Source organism: Sinocyclocheilus grahami, unplaced genomic scaffold (assembly GCF_001515645.1).
Source record: "Sinocyclocheilus grahami isolate Dianchi unplaced genomic scaffold, SAMN03320097.WGS_v1.1 scaffold724.1, whole genome shotgun sequence".
In the NCBI taxonomy this organism is placed as follows: Eukaryota; Metazoa; Chordata; class Actinopteri; order Cypriniformes; family Cyprinidae; genus Sinocyclocheilus; species Sinocyclocheilus grahami.
The window spans coordinates 162974-178085 of NW_015505903.1; positions in this window are offsets into that span (position 1 = coordinate 162974).

Sequence of the window (15112 nt, forward strand, 5' to 3'; positions counted from 1 at the left end):
TTTTTAATCAAAGCCCTTCCATTCTGCCTCCACTCAGCTCTATCTAGGTCAGAAATGTCGACGTTCCACTCCTACTCTCTCTACTCCTGTCTCGCAATGAGAAAAGGGAAAATTTGGTTAGATATTTCACTACAGCTCAGCAGTACTTTCTGAATTTGGCCTCCCTTACAGAAGGGTCACCTGATATTGTGTACACAAAATAAATCTTTCCAGACTCAGCCGTTACACATTCTGTTTTATTTTGTTGTCATGCCCTGAGATGTAAACTGGGTTTGCACAAAACAGAGATATGAATAATGACGCCACATGAGTTGTATTCACCTCATGTGCTCATTCGGCAAAGGCTGAGAATAGCTCAGAAAACTGTGATATGGTCTGTGGTTATTTTTTGCAGTTCTCACAAATGGAAGGTACAATACATCTAGGTACCTCTAAGTGAAATTCATTACTGCTGTGCATATTTTATGTATTGTGAGGACCTTTGGGTGACGTTAGAAAATGGCTGTAGTTTTTCCACTTTCAACTGAACGTGAACTATTCTTTATATATGTATTTGTAGTATATTGGCAAGAAACTAAGAAAACCACAGACAGCCTCATTTAACTGTACTTCTGAAATACTTTTAAAATAATTTTTTGCTCCGTCTCTTTACATTAACCTCATTAACGAATAGTTCAGTTGAGGTTTTTCTATGTAGTTCATAAGTAAATAAAACATACTGCTTGACTATGAGGATGGCTTACTTTAATAAATCTGAAGAATTATCAAGCTGCTGCAGTAAATTGAATGAAGGCTGGGTAGATTAGCAACCCAAACTTTCCTTCGTGTTTGGTATATCTGTAACCGAGAAGAGTAGACATGATGGATGTACCTTTATATTGCTTTTCCTACCTCTGCTACTCCTCTGGTCTGGAGACAAGCTCCTCCGTACCACTTTAAACAATCACATGCATATTACTTTTTCAGTGGCATGTGTAATGCATATTTCTCAGCAACTTCCACTTATTTCTGTGTCAATCTTGCATGAGAAACAGAGAGTGGATTCTGAAAAACACTGTTATACATTTATACATATTTTAACAAAAACTGCACCAGATAGACATACCAGACACTGAAAGACAAACTGACAAACTGATGTGGGATTGTGATTTTAATGTAAACGCTGTCGACCGGCTTACATCACTTCTTAGTACACACTCTCGGTGCGAATGCAACCCTTTAAATGGTACTGGGAAATAGTTTGCGCAAAATCGTCCCAATACTTTAGTACTGTACATTTAGTTCTGGAACTAAAGCGGTGCGAAAGGCCCTATAGTTTACTTCAAATACTACTTTCATCTGTTGTGTTTTCAAAATGTCCAGCACTCATGGATCATCTATGGATCTGGTCTGGGCTTGATGGCCCTCATCTGAGTATTTCCTGGGTCTGTCTTCAAGAAAGCAGTGGCTTTTTCAAACATCCGTGTTTTGCCGTTGCTAGCATGTTCTGTAGGCTATGTGGCCTCTGATTGAATTCACCATCAGCCTGATCAGAGGACTCTTATCATATGAGACACCTTGGCCTTTAGTGGAAGCCTGCAGACATGGATTGCTCAAATGAGTGTCACGCTGTGGAGTTGATCAAAAGCAGCCGAGTTCCATTGTGTCACAGAACCAGCTGGAGAAACCGCAGGCCTGTTTTTCACTGGCTGTAAGGCCCATTACTAATCAATCACATGTTCCTTCCCTTTGCCGCTTGCATGTGATGCTACTGCGGTAGCTGCAATCCTGTAACCACTAATCAAGCAAACAGAAATCAGGGGCCTCATTTATAAATGAACAGATGAATGCACTTGATCCTTAATGTTATGGATTTCTTCTTGCGTCACAAGGGAGGAACAAATTGGGATTTATAAAGGCCAAAACTGATGTGAAAATGTTTTTATGTGTCAAATATGCATACAAACATTTTGTACTCTTAGAAGTAAAAAAAAATCCAACATTGTTTATTATCTTATTATGCCCTTTCACAAAGTCTTGAATAGGGGTGCTCCGATCAGGGTTTTTGAGGCCGACCACCGATCACAGAAAGCAGTATCTGCTGATACCGATCTTTTTAAAGCCTTCTTTTTATCATTTATAACTATTTATAGTGATACTCCAAACAGAATTTTTAGACATGTATTCAGGGCCTGAATTTCATTTTTGAAAATGGGGGGAATTCCCCTCTTAGGTGACTCTTGTGAGAGGAGAAGCAGCACGGACTGTGCTTTCACACAAGAGTCCGCTACTGATCCATGGCGGTTTACCACAAACACAACATTTATCCATTATTTTGATTTCAAATCCAAACATTGTCACTGAAAATGGTTTTTCAGCATTGCAATTCTTTTTTTACACAGTCCAGTAGCTAATACAATCTTTCACAGACATGTTTAAACACAATAAATATAAGTGTGATCACGACCTAATCAGATTATACCCCAGCTACCCCTGATGAACACCCAAATGTATAAGCCTACCGGTAGCAATCTTTCAATTAAATGAAAAGGACAAGCAGGAACAATGCCACAAGATCACAAGTTTATTTATCAAAATCACTACTAAAAACATTGAGCTCATCATTCATAAGAAAAGACACTTTACACCTTAAAAGTCAACCACTTGGCTTAAGCCAAACTAGCATTCATTGGCATTGGTAGCAGAGGTGTCCAAATACCTTGCTTATGGGGCCCCAAAGAGATACTATATAACCAGCCCAATGGCTTTGGTTTAGTACGACCAAATGAACTGGCCACCCCTATACTCACAAAAAAATGACAATAATAATGACAATAATAGCAATTAATAACAATACAGAAAAAAGAAACAGAACAGAAAAAAAATTAAAGGCGGTTACTTTCTTTGATGTTATACCTTTACACCAAACATTAGATGCAGGTCAAATCATGAACCAAGAGTGAAGAAAAAAAATACATTTAAACAATCCAAACCAACCAATCAGCAAAAACAAACAAAAAAAATATACATTCACTACTTCAAACCAACACAACATAATACACCATCAGAAAAGGGAAAATGACACTTACATACTCACTAAAAATGCCTGGACACACACGACTAATCTAAAATTACATGAAACAACAATCACATTAATCCAAATACAAATTAAATTAGTTTCCCCCCAAACACCCATATTCTAAATTTATAATTCTATAAGACTAAAAAACTTAAAAAACGATAACCATACCTTTCTAGAGGAGTGAGGAAGATACACGACCCACACAAACAGGTCACATCAGTGCAATGCCACGAGGAAACTGAAATCTCACCTGTGTCTATATAATTACGTGATTACCTGACGTGAAATCTCACCTGTGTATATATAATAACATGATTACCTGACGTACCAACCCACCACGCACTCCACACGCCATTCTTAAAGAGGCCATGCTACTACATAAGCAACACATTATTCAATGATTTTAACTTTTGCATTTACTTCTAGATTTATATATTAAATTGCTCAAGCAAGTGGCAAAACAATTAAACTACTTTTCTTATGTTATCACAAACTTACCATTGACAGAAATAGTCAGCTCTACTGCCTTTCCTTTTGCATTGAAATCTTTATAACAACCAATCCTGTGGTTCATAAAGAACTTTGTTTTCCTACCTCCACGAGTGCCATCTATTATTGCCTTGTTTATCTAAAAGTGCTCTTTCCCTTTAAATCTAGCCAAAAAGCCATGTGTTGACTATGAAACACAGTAGACTTTAATAATATGCATTTATGGTGCAATTACTACATTTTTGTGTCAATCCATGTTCATATTTACTGCAAACAATGCGCTGTTACTTTAATTCAGAGCTTGCAGTGCAGCAAAAATAGACTCGGTGTGGAAACGATCTCTGCACTGCCGCAGATGCACCACTCCAGGAACGTACTGCCGGACACCAACCGTGTGCAGTGTGCATGCTTTATTAATCCGTTAACATGAGCACGGAAAAAATACGCACTACATACACACTGCAAACAGAGTATGTGTGAACCTGACATTATGTGTTTGCGCTGCGAATGTGCATGAGCACACAGTCTCCAGGAGAGCGCGCAAGCTCTGAATGGTTAAACAATGGCAATAATTAAAAAGTAATGCAATTTATAAACTTTAGTGACGATGTGACTGTCATGAATCCGGTCCGTGGCCTTCCGGCCTATTATCAGTAGAGGTCACTCTACCATTACATTGACTCTCACGCTACACAGACTGTTACATGTCACTCCGGACTACAGTTCCCATCATCCATTGCACTTACACAGCTGAATTCACTGATCACACAGCCTTCACTAATGACACGCTCACCTGAGAGCCATTACTCACTCTATTTAACACCCACTCAGTTCCTGTTCAGATCGCCGAGTATCGTCTAGCGTTTTTCACCCCCCTAGTGTTAGCTGCCTTACCAAGCCATTCCGTGTTTTCTGTTTTAGTCTTGTGTATTGTTCTGCATTTTCCACTCCCCTAGTGTTAGCTGCCTTACCGAGCCTAGTGTCTTGTTTTTCCTTGTTTTCATCATCTTGCCTTGTCTGTTTCCCCGTGTTCTGATCACTGCCTGTGTACCTGGATTATCCCTCGAGTCTCGCCCAATTGGATACTGTTCGCCCCTACCTGGACCTTTGCCTTGTACCTGGATTATCCCTCTTGCCTTGCCATTAATATACCTGTTTGCCATTGTCTAACCTATGCCTGTTTTTGACCACGTCTCTTGCGAATAAAGCCTTGCAGATGGATCCGCACGCTTCCTGTGTTCCCTCCGTTACAGAATACTCGGCCTCACAAGGATCCAGCAGCTTTTCAGAGGAACATTGGCCAGGTAAGGCCACGGACCGGATTCGTGACAGTGACACGGTCTCCATTGTGCAAGTGACAATTCCTGTGTCAACTGTGCAGTGTGCAGACAGCTCGCTTATAGACAAGACGTGATATAGTGATTTTTGTAGAGAGAAAGAGAGAGCGCGTGCTCCGTGATTCACTCATGCTGTATATGAAATTCCGTCTCACACAAGGTTTTCAAATTACTTTCCAAGTTATTTAATGAAGAAATATGAAGGTGAGTAGTACTTCACCTTCAGTATTATAATTATTTTACCCGCGCCGGAAGGAGACTGAGACGGTGCCGCTGCATGTCGTGCCAAACCTCTCACGGCAGCGTCATCAGCTTGAAATAGTTTTTTTGAGATTAGCCTTTTAGAGACTGCCGATCAAACATCCCAGCGTGATTATCGGCTGATAGTGATCGGTAGCCGATCAATCGGAGCAACCCTAGTCTTGAGGTATTTTGGGGTTGCTGGATTGTTCCAAAAATGCATTATTTTTCACACATTTTACATTATTGCAGAACCTCTCTTCCCAGTCTGTCTCAAACTCGCTGTTATTTCCTGTTTGATGAAGCCCCTCCTTCCGGAATACGATATGTGCTCTGATTGGTTAGCTGGCGCAGTGCATTGTGATTTGTTGAACCGCTTAGAGCATGTTCCCGAAATGTCATGCCCCTTTCCATAATTACGACATGGCAAAAACATGCTAATAGAGCAGCTCTTCTTCTTTATCTTCTCTAGCACAGCTCAACAAGGCCTCACCCCCTTTTTTGTGTATTCCATGGGTGGAAATTATATAAAAGAGTGACTGTGATGTCACACTATCTGTAAGAAGCACTTTGTAGTCCAAACAAGCCTTTTTTGTAGTCCTTGAAAAGTGTTTTCTGTTAAAGAGAATATCTCCTTTTAGATTGGACTTTGAGCTTTGTAACCTTGCAGATCTTTTTTATGGTCAAACAGCAACATTAAACACTAACGTCTCCAGGTTACATATGTAACTATGATTCCCCGAGAGAACGACACGCTGCATTGAGAAACGCTTTGGGAATGCCCCTGTGTGACCGTGTTCTGAAGCAAGTGTAAAATCAGTCCAATGGAGCAGCGAGATGTCACGAGCGGGGTGTCGTGAGCAACCAGGAAGTATAAAAGCGCATCTGGCAGAGTGCAAGTTAGCTTCGATGAAGTAGCGCCTGCAGGGATGCAGGGAGAATGGCAAAGAGACGCAGCGTCTCGTTCCCTCGGGGAACCATGTTTACATACGTAACCTGGAGACATTCCCCTTCAGAAACGCTTTGGGAACGAGAATACCCACTGCGCCATACTACCAAGTCCCTGCCTGTGTGAGTATCTCTTGAGCACATCACGGAAAGAGAACTTGGGACCCTGGGGTAGATGCCAGGTCCAGGTTATAGAAGCGGACAAAAGTGTGCTGAGAGGACCAGCCTGCTGCAGCACAAATGTCCTGCAAGGCTACACCCAAGTTGAAAGCCTTGGAGGCTGCCATATTGAGTGCGCTCTAACCCCCATAGGTGATGGGAGGCCAGAGGACTCGTAGGCTAGTGAGATGGCCTCGACCACCGACCTACTCATAGTCTGCTTGGTCGGCGGAAATCCTTTCTTTGGTAGACCAAAGCAAACAAACAGCTGATCTGCCTTACGCCATGGTGCAGCACTATCTGCGTAAGCGTCCAGTGCTCGAACTGTACAGAGCAGATTTCTTGGCCTACTTCCTGGAACAGAGGAGGACATAATGCCTGAAGTGCTATGGGCCCTGGCGAAGAAGTGGGCGCTGTAGGGACATACCTGACCCTCGGTTAAAGGAATGCCCTAACCATGCCTGGAGCAAATTCCAGGCATTAAACAGAAATTGCCTGAAGATCCCCAATCCTTTTAAGTGAGGAAATAGTGAGGAGATAAATAGTCTTGAGTGTGAGAAACTTGACTGGAACTTATTATATGGGTTCAAAGGGGGCATTGCATAAGCCCTCCAGAACCACAGCCAGGTCCCATGAGGGCACCTTAGTGCGCTGCTAACCCTTCCCAATGATTGACCACCCAGAAGGGCGTGGTAAGCAGCTAAGACCGCCACGTATACCATCAGAGTGAAGGGAGATAACCCTGCGGAGAATCACTTCTGCAGAAACTCCAGAACTGTACCAATTGGGCAGTTGACTGGGTCTTGCAGTCGCTGTCCGCACCATGAAGTTAAAAGCTTCCACTTCAAGGCATACTGTTTCCAAGTGGTGGGAGCTCTGGACTGGAGTATAGACTCAACAACCTCAGTTGAGAGACCAGATGCTAGGAGCTGTGCCCCCTCAGGGGCCACGCCCACAGCTTCCACAACTCCGGGCGAGGGTGAAGAATGGGCCCTCCGCCTGAGAGAGGAGGTCCCTCCTGATAGGAATCTCCAGCGAAGAGCCGTCGAGGAGGGACAACAGGTCCGAGAACCATACTCGGGCAGGCCAGAACGGGGCTTCCAACAGCAGACGGACCCCGTCCCGGCTTACTCTCTCCAGAATTCCCGGGAGCAGAACGATCGGGGGGAAAGCGTACAGACGAAGCCTCGGCCACGTCTGCACCATTGCATCCAGCCCCAGTGGAGCTGGATGCGTGAGGGAGAACCAGAGCGGACAGTGTGTCGTTTCTTGCGACGCAAATAGATCCACTTCCACCTGGCCAAACTCTCACCAAAGGAGCTCCACCACCTTGGGGTGGAGTCTCCTTCCCCCGGGCCTCAGCCCCTGCCTCGACAGGATGTCTGCCCCCTGATTGAGATAATCAGGGATGTAGACTGCTCTTAGTGAGAGGAGCTTCCCCTGAGCCCACAGAAGGATCTGGCACTCCAACTTGTACAAGGGAAGCGAACGCAGACCTCCCTGCCGATTGATGTAGGAGACCACCGATGTGTTGTCTGTGCGGACAAGCACATGATGTCCCCTTAGGTCTGGAAGGAAATGTCTCAGAGCTCAAAACACGGCCAGCATCTCCAGGCAGTTGATGTGCCAAGTGAGATGATGGCCTTCTCACAGACCCTGGGCAGAGCGGCCACTCATGACCGCCCCCCAGCCCATGAGAGAGGCATCTGTCGTTAGCATTACACGATGACAAGGAGCCCCTAACATCGGGCCTTGAACCAGGAACCAACATTTCTTCCACATGTCCAAGGCACGTAAGCATCGTTGCGTGACCTTGATCATGCGAAGCGGATTCCCCGTCTGGGAAAATCCCTTGGTCCTGAGCCACCACTGCAAGGGTCTCATGTACAGCAAGACAAAAGCTATCACGTTGGACGTCGCTGCCATCAGACCCAACAGTCTTTGAAACTGTTCGACAGTGAGTGACTGGCCTTCTCTTACTCTCTTGACTGTCGTGAGGATTGACTCGATACGAGCAGGAGACAAACGTACCTGCATCGGGGTTGAATCCCACACCACGCCTAAATAAGTGGTTCTCTGTAGTAGACAAAGCACACTCTTCCCCAGCTCTCTCATAAGGGTGAGGACGACATCTTGATGCCGAGCCACCATCTGCTCCGATCGAGCTAATATCAACCAATCGTCGATGTAATTGAGTATGCGGATGCCCTGGAGTCGGAGAGGAGCGCGGTTCAGAAGATGGTGATCTAAGATCGGACGCAACCCCCCATCCTTCTTTGGAACGATGAAGTAATGGCTGTGGAACCCGGACGCTCTCGAGAGAGAGGAGGAACACGTTCTATGGCCCCCTTTCTCAAGAGAGTATCTACTTCTTTTTCCATTACCAGAGCCTGCTCAGGGCTCACTAGTGTGGGAATGACCCCCTTGAAACGAGGCGGACGAGAACCAAACTGTATTCTGTAGCCTTTCACTACAATCTGCAGGACCCATTTTAAGACATTTGGTAGAAGTTTCAACGCTGCCAAAAAATCTACTAAGGGAACCAACCTCTCGAGGCTGGCCTCTGGTTTTATTAGAGGAGCCAGTTCGTTGCCCTGAAGTGGATGACCGGCAGGGAACAACCGACCTGACTGCTGTAGCACCCTCACTTGAGGGGATGAGCTCTCCCTTGCCGTACTGTCGCTGGGCGGCAGCTGGGATTTTCGCACCTCGGAGCTCACTGAACACTGAAGAATCGAGGGTGGCAGGGGTATCAGTGCATCTCTGTGAGGGCACTGAGGAGGATCGGGCACCATATACTGAGGTATTATCCTTTCCTCCCCAGGTGAGGCTGCCCTCAGAGACCTGAAAATGGTGGCGTCAGGACCGCTAGAAGACCCCGACTGAGAACATCGGCCCGTCCCCCGATCTTTCTGTGGAGGGGTGTGGGTTGCAACGCTCTGTTTTTGAGACTGGCGATATGGGAGCTTGACGGCTGGGGCTGCTCCCGCTCAGCAGCCCCATGGGCCTGGGAGAGACGAGAGAGGAAATGTTGGAACGCCGCCGCTTGCTTCCTCGCCTCCTGAAACCTATCAACGACTGTATTGACTGTGTCGCCGAAAAGGCCAGAGGGCGAGAGCGGGGCGTCTAGGAAGAATAATCTGTCCTTATCTTGCAGATTCAACCACAGATGCTGTTCCGTGGCCACCATAGCTGCCATCGAACGGCCGATAGCTCTGGCCGTTTCTTTGGTGGCACGGAGGGACAAATCTGTGGCACAACGCAGTTCGGCCACTATGTCAGATTCATCCTCCTGCCTGTCATCCAGGTCCCTGAGCAGGTCAGCCTGGTATGCTTGTAACACCGCCATGGTGTGCAAACATGCGCCAGCCTGACCTGCCGTCATATAAGCTTTCCCAACCAGACTCGATGTCAGCCTAACGGGCCTGGTGGGAAGCTTCGGGGCCTTCAGGGACGATGCTGAGGATGGGGAGAGATAGCTCGCAAGCGTCTGCTCCACCACTGGTAATCGCCCCATATCCCTTCTCATTCAGCCCCACGATGTTGGAATAATTAGAGACTGTGGGGCTGTAAATACGGGTATACGGGAAATATGGGAGTACGGTTTCTCCCATGATCTTGTCACCTCAGCATGGAGATCTGGGAAAAACGGAAGGCCCAGTCGTGAAGGCTGTGATCTGGATTTCAGGAAACGCACATCTATTTACTCTTTGGACAAGCGTCCTGTTTCTCGGCTGGCCAATCGATATTTAATTTGGCTACAGCACGAGTCACAACCTCCACGAGCTCCTCATACGTGAGAGACTGTGGTGGCGAGTCCACAGTCTCCTCTGTCTCGACACTCATCATATCCACCTTCTCGGAGGAAGATAGATGAAGTGTCGTGTCGGGCGCTCTCTCCGGGGGGAGAAACCGCAGCGCGGGCTTCCGATCCCTGAGAGGGAGCCGTGGATCAAGCGGGTGAGGACCGAAAAAAGGACGAGCCCGTCTCGGATCCCTCCACTAAATCCACCTGCGATCCTCATGCCAACAGTCTACGCTGTGCCTCGGCAACAGAGGGACCACTGCCAGCGGGATCGCGAGCCTGGCCGCTCTCATCAAACACGGCCAGGCGAGAGCGGAGCAACTCGCAGTCATGACAATCAGCCCCCTCAAGAGCTGACCGTGCATGCTCCACTCCTAAACAAACAAAACACAGATCGTGTGTGTCCCCCGCTGCCAGATATCATGGGCAGGGAGGAACACAACATCTGTAATGCTGTTCGCTCGCCATAGATATCGACTTTGACTTTGACATTTTTTTGAATGCTTGTGGACTGACAGACAACAGTAAATAGGACTGACACATTCACAGAGCACTACTGAAGAGCAGAAGCCAAGTTGCGCTCTGCCGGATATGCTTTTAAACTTCCTTGTTGCTCACGTCACCCCGCTCATTGGACTGATTTTACACGTGCTTCAGAACGCGGTCACACAGGGGCGTTCCCAAAGCGTTTCTCAACGCAGCTCAAGTTCCTGAAGGGTGACAGTGCATAATAGGACCTCTTTAGAATGTAAAGATACATAAATAATCATGTCCGATATCCATTAATATTATTATGTGTAAACTAGCAACATATTATCTGCTTTGTGATAATTGCACCACAGAAATTAATTAATTACAATATAGCATACACCTTATTTTTCAACACATAAGTAGTTTGTTTGATGTGAATGTGCAAGACTTCCGGTTCATTAGCCACTGTAAAGAAATAACGAGAAAAATAAGAAAGTGTAGTAAATGATATCAAGCAGCAAAACAAGCAATTTTGTACAGCTAAAAATAGCTGGAAGTGGATGACACCGGAAGCCAGACATATAAAATTTACAAAACCCTTTGCCCGCTCTTATGTGAAAAATAAGGTGGATAATGTGTGCGTATATACACACATGTTGGCCAGAAACCTAGCCACGTCTATTGCATACCAAAATACCCGATTTGGTACCCGATACCAAAAACCAATACCAAACAGCGTGTGAATAAAACTGTGTCCAGAAAAAGAAACACTGAAAATAGAACAACATAGAGTAGACTGGAGTTATTGGAGATTAAGGATGTCTATGCAGTACATGTAAGTAATTAATATAATGTTAAACATTCAATATTCACGCCTGTATATTGGATGTGCCCGAGCTGATAAGCAGAGCGCGCTGAGTGGATTGAGCGTGCGGCTGCACAGATGCGCGAGCTTGTCGAGTGAATATCTCACAGACATCACTGGAAAGTTTGTAGTTCGGTTGCATATGTCAAAAGCAAGAAAGTAAAACAATGCATAAGTTACTCAAGTTATTTGACGGTAAGGAGAGTGAGAGAGAGAGAGAGAGAGAGTCCGAGAGTGCACACTTCTGTTGCATGATCTTGATTGCTGTTCGCTCCATTAGTGCATGCATTTGGATTAAAACTAAATTGTAAATATAAAACAAACAAAAATTATAGGGGCATTCACTATAAACAGCATTTATTTTAAACATCAAGCATACACAACTTTATTTAATTAAAGCAGAAGTAAAACTAGCAGACTGGGTGAAATGCGCTAGGCTGTGTCTCTCTCATTCTGCACCAATACAAACGTGTGTGCGTTGCGTATGTTTAGCTTGCTTTAAGGCCAAAGTATACTTCGGTTTTTACTCGCACGCGAGGGTCGGTGTACACTGCGTGTGACGCAAATTGCATCACCAAAATAGTACGCGTGCACTCGTATAATGTATAATGAGTGGTTCCCTGCATTATTTTAGGAAAACGTTTTGTGATTACAGTATCGAGCTGCTGCAATGGAGCAGCTCTAATACGCCATTAAAATTATGTGCAATAACCTTTTACTTATTTATCACCCTAAATCCTAGTACATCCCTACAACTTTATTTTATTCTATTCCTATTCTATCTGTAGCACACCTGTACATACAATTTATAATTTTTTTGTGGTTTATATTTATGCATGTGTATTTTATTCACATCTTATTTTTATTATCTGTGTGTTGTTGTTGTCTCCGTGTACTGGAAGCTTGTGACACTATAACAAATTCCTTTTATGTGCAAACATACTTGGCAATAAAGCTCTTTCTGATTCTTTCTGATGCTGAAATGAACAGTGAAAGTAACAAAAGCTTATACAATGCATTTTAACAGGTATAATTAAGTATGGAAATAACTGAAGGTAATATCTGTTTGCTGAATGAAGCCAACTAACATGATCATTATTAGTATTATGTAGCGTCTGGACCAATCCAACACACTATATACTCTTTTTATATAACAAATACTCTGTAACCTCAGTTAACAAGCCATATGAGGACCCATGAACCCTTCCCCCCGGAATGCGTAACACCCCAGGAAGTCGAACAGGCCTCTTTGTTGCATGGCAACCAACGCTGATATCACTGGGTTTATTGGCCAAAAGTATGTAAAGCAGGGAAAATCCCTGCATGTCCCAAGGAAAAGCAGAGTAGAAATGGACTGTGTTCTAGTTAATTCATAGGAAAACCGTTATTTGAATGAACACACATATTCTTCAGGCCATTGAGTATATTATTGTCATTGTGTATTTTGTCTTTGATATTCTTAGACTATTTTAGTATGCTTGTGAGGGAACCCATTCCTGATCATCCCTTTTCATTATTAGTTACTATTGTTTTATTTCTGTACCCATTATTTAAAAAAAAAAAATAGAAATGCTGTGTAAATACAGGTATTGGTATCGGCGAGTACCAAAAATGAAAGTATCGGTATCAGACTCGTTCTGAAAAAAGTGGTATCGGTGCATCCCTAAAATAAATGCACTAAATGAATGTATTAAATTGATAGCTTTATTGTTGCATAATTAATTAATAATAATAATTTAGTATGATGAAATAGAGGTTTTGGTTATGATTGTGTTATAACTTTGACAATAAACTGACCATGTCTTTTTGTGCAGATTATCACATTAATCTTTTTCTTGCAGTTCTCCGTGGGCCATTTCTTGTGAAGACATTACAAAAGCCCTCCATGATTACATTAGTTGCAAGAATTGACAAAATAAACTAGTACCTCTAAAACTGCAGTGTAAGAAGTGATTACTGGTTATATTTGATGAAGCTATTGTTCTGTTTTGTAGGTCAGTTATGATATCTTCTCCATTAGGTTTTTTCTTCAAGTTTATTTGAGCGGTTCTGGCATCACATTAACATAGTATCTCACTGTCGCACAGTTCCAGTATCATCTCAGTGTCACAGAGCAGTATGTGACTGACACACGTTCATCTCACATTAGAGTGGGTTTTAATACTTCATGCACCTCCCTTCACACGCAAACAGCCCATAGGGTTGGATGGCATCCAGTAGCTGTGAGTTAATTCATTCCCACCAAATCTGATTAATGATAACTGACTCCAAAGGCATTAACTCGATCATGACTGAGCAATACAGCATGCCGGTCTCCAAATTGGTTTTTGAAGGGGATGCTGGGTATCCTATTTTTCTTTAAATTAAAACCCAATTTTCGGGAACTGTCTGATAATTAGCAATGACACCTGCCTGACGGATGCCTTGTCCTTTGGCACGCAAGCTTCTGTGAGCCAGGATATTTGACGCACAAGAGGAGGTATGGCAGAGAGTAGCGGCACACTCCCATTAATCCACCTACACCACTGCACCATTGCCCAGTGATTGATTGGCACCTGCTTGCAGCCAAGAAAATGATGATCTACAACTCATGGTGGCTCCTTACATGAGAACATCATAAATAATTGTGTTTCTGCTTCATTTGAGCATTTAAGAAATTATTTACATTGTTCTCTTTTTTTTTATTCACGTGCATGAGAATATACCAAGCAACTGAAACAAACACATTTGCCATATTCATCATGTGCTAAAGACATTGCGATATTAAAGCAATTATATTTTCCATTAGTTAAAATGTTTATTGCAGCACCCTATGTGACCTTTCTATCTAATTTTACTAATTTGCTACAAAATAATGTTAATTTTGTTGTTGTCCTTGATGGCAAACTGACTATGCTAACAGCAGTTTAATTATGATATCATTTATGGATTGTCAATTTGAATTTTAAACTGGCACTTTTTTCTTTAATTAATTTGATCACATTACTAATTTTAAAACAGCCATTCACATATATATATATATATATATATATATATATATATATATATTGTGGCGAGTATCCCGAGTCCAGATTACACTGATCACCGATGCACAACACATGTGCGCGATGAGTGGCGCTCCTGGAGCTCATTCCCGCTGGCCTTAAAAGCCAGGAGAAGAGACACCAGCGGGAGAGCACCCCAGAGCTCCAGGCGGCATTAACGATTGTTCTCCTTATTTCACAGACTCTGAAGGCACCCCGCGAGGCAGGGGAGAGAGCGGGCCTGGCGCCCCGCAGGGTGATGGATGAGCCAATGGGGGCGGATGAGCCAATGCCCACGGAATCCCCAGCTCCGACGGCCCGGGCATGGATGGCGGGGTGTTTCCTGCACCAGGACGGACGTCCCCCGGGCCCCAGCAGGAGGGTACAACTGGATGGGAAACCGTCCCTGGTACGACCCCGGCCCGAGCAGAAATCCCAGTTGCCGCTGACGTGTGTGCATGGAGACACTCGCTGGGTAGCGGCCCGGGCCACGGCGACCCCGTCAGGGACCTCCCAGCCCCAGGCCGGTCTACCTAGCGAGGGACAGCGAGAGGGAGGGTGAGTGTCAGCCTCCTAACCTGCCATTTGTCTACCTCGATGTGTTTTCCCAGGTCACGACCGGGGGCTCGTTCGGAAGGGAACAACGCGAGGACGACCGCCTACGGAACTGCTGGGAACAAGGGCGCAGTGATGAGGTGGTAGACAGGCTCCCGG